This window comes from Haemaphysalis longicornis, unplaced genomic scaffold (genome assembly GCF_048455015.1).
Source record: "Haemaphysalis longicornis isolate Haplotype H1 unplaced genomic scaffold, Haemaphysalis longicornis Haplotype H1 scaffold_23, whole genome shotgun sequence".
NCBI lineage: Eukaryota > Metazoa > Arthropoda > Arachnida > Ixodida > Ixodidae > Haemaphysalis > Haemaphysalis longicornis.
Genome location: NW_027526306.1, coordinates 1246228 through 1248835, shown reverse-complemented (window position 1 = coordinate 1248835; position 2608 = coordinate 1246228). Strand labels below are relative to the sequence as shown.

Below are 2608 nucleotides of genomic sequence, written 5' to 3'. Positions count from 1 at the left end.
GGTGAGCCGAAACGACCAGCTTTTTGTGAGGCTGAGTTTGAACAAGCGCGCCCTCTTCTTCGTCGGCATTTGGCGCATACCCACGTACGGAGATATATATATATATATATATATATATATATATATATATATATATATATATATATATATATATATATATATATATATATATATATATATATATATATATATGGAACGATGGGGCTTTGAAGATGGTAACCAGATAGAAATAACACTTTGGAGAAAGTACCAACCTAAAACTTTTTCCAACGTTTTGAAACGGGGACTTGTCTTTACCTTGTCGATTCCTTAAAAAATACAAGTGCCGTTTTGGAAACGTTTGTAGAGACCTGAGGCCGCTACCTTCTCCATACTCCGCTGTTGTATTGTTGAGGGGAAGAAGCTGGCAAACAAGGCTGAGTGCGAGAGATAGCCGTGATGATAATAACAGGGTAAAATCATCATGATTGCAGTTTGTAGCGCAGCAGATTGTCCACCTTATGCCCACCTTATATAACCACGCCTAGTAACATGACTCCCGGCTATAAAGGTGTTGTCCCGGCACTGAAGTGCAGTCGGCGAAGTTGCACAGTATGGCTTTAGGTGGGACACATGAACAATGTTAATAGGCGAGGTTCTCACACAAGGGGAAAAGACGACGGGATGGATTTCACTTGTGGGCATGGCAGCAGCACAAGGATGCGGTTCACGAACCCTTTTGTGTTCCTTATCCAGATCGCAACGGGATTGCTGGTGTCACCGTTTGAAGCATCGCCTACCCGAGTCACGCCGAAGGGGCCGCTGCTGATACCGTGGCCAGCTGGATTTGAACCGATCTGCCAGCCTACGTCACTTCACGACTACTATCCCAGCGCCACCACCGGGAACGCGATCCTATGGCGCAGTGCGTCATACACATCGCCGGAGGATATAAAGCAGCCGACTCAAGGGGCGTCCAGCAGTGGGCACGGCAGCAGCACAAGGATGCGGTTCACGAACCCTTTTGTGTTCCTTATCCAGGTGAGCAAACGATTCGAGAAATGTTTTAAAAGTGACGATGTGTTTTTGATCCTGCTGCCGTGCCCCCGGCCTGTTCATGACATGTTGTGTCAACTCTCTGCATCACTCCGTTTTCTATTGCTTTTGAGTGGCGACATTGAAGAAAACCCAGGCCCTGACGAAGTGTCTATCTCAGTTCAGCTGAAGGGTATTGCGGAGGATATCGCAGAAATAAAGAAGTCAAAGGATTCAACTAACGAGAATCTCAAAGCTATAATAAGAAGCTTGAGAAAATCACCTTCCTAGAAAAACAAGTGTCTGAATGCATGTCTAAAATTTCTCAGCTTGAGATAAACCTTGCCACGATGACGAAAAAAGTAGACAAGTTGGAAAACCATAGCCGTCGATCGAATTTGATTATCTACGGTGTCCAGGAACAACCCGAAGAAACCACAGAACTGTTGCAGGAAATAGTTACAAAGAAAATATTTAACGACATTCTAGATGTACGAACATCAGGATTCGAAAGAATTCACCGTTTGGGCCGCCCTAAACCAGGAGAGGAAGCAAATAGCAGGCCGATAATACTAAAGCTAGTGGATTACCGGGACAAGGCCATGATTTTCAAACAATGCACAAAACTAAAAGGCTCTGACTTTTCCATTAGCGAAGACTTCTCGCGCTCCGTGCGTGACATACGTAAAAAGCTGTGGGCTAAAACTAAAGAAAATCGTGATCGCAATAAAAAAGTGTCCCTGATCCGAGACAAAGTTCGCATAAATAACCGTCTATTTGCTTGGAATGACGAGACAGGCGACCTTATTTCACTTGAAAAAAACGAAAGCCAACCCCCAGTCGTCGAAACGCGGCGCAGCCAGCGAAGACGCCCTTAACGCTCCTGAATCTTAACGCTCGTAGCCTGGTCAATAAAGTGCACCAGCTGGAAGCACTGCTTTTGGCATTCAAACCTGATGTAGTAACAATTACCGAAACCTGGCTCTATCCGAGCGTATCTGATCAAGAAGTCGTACCATTCAACTACAGGATTGTGCGCAAAGACAGGGGCTCTAGGGGAGGAGGCGTGGCAATCCTTTTTAAGCAAGGCATCGATTACTCTCTTAGGGGCGACGTGCCAAATGTTGAGGCCGTATGGTGTAAGATACACTTGAACGATAGTGCTCTCTTTGTTGGTGCCATCTACAGACCCCCTAACGCTGACACTGATTATCTGGCTCCATTATACGACTACATGCACACCCATATGCTAGGTAGCAAAATAGTCTTGTCAGGGGACTTCAACTTTCCCGGAATAAACTGGAACTCTGTCACAGCGTCGCATGCCGCCGAAAATGTGTTGTTTGACATAATGTTTTCGTTTAATCTCGGGCAAGTTGTTGAAGAACCCACTCGTATTCACGGGGCGTCCAGTTCAATTCTGGACCTTGTTTTTATTAGCGACCATTTCCTATCCAACAAAATAGACGTGGAAATTTTTGATGGTGTATCTGATCACAAGGCGGTTCTTTGTACATTACCGACTGCATTTGTTGTTCACCCACGAGCCCATGAACGTCACATACTTGCATTTTAAAAAGCAGATGACAATGCG

The 2608-nt window shown here is 45.1% G+C and overlaps 1 pseudogene; it reads left to right on the top strand.

Moving 5' to 3' along the window:
- Positions 1-692: 692 nt before the first annotated feature.
- On the top strand, positions 693-1892 carry LOC144172501 (uncharacterized; annotated as a pseudogene).
- Positions 1893-2608: the final 716 nt, after the last annotated feature.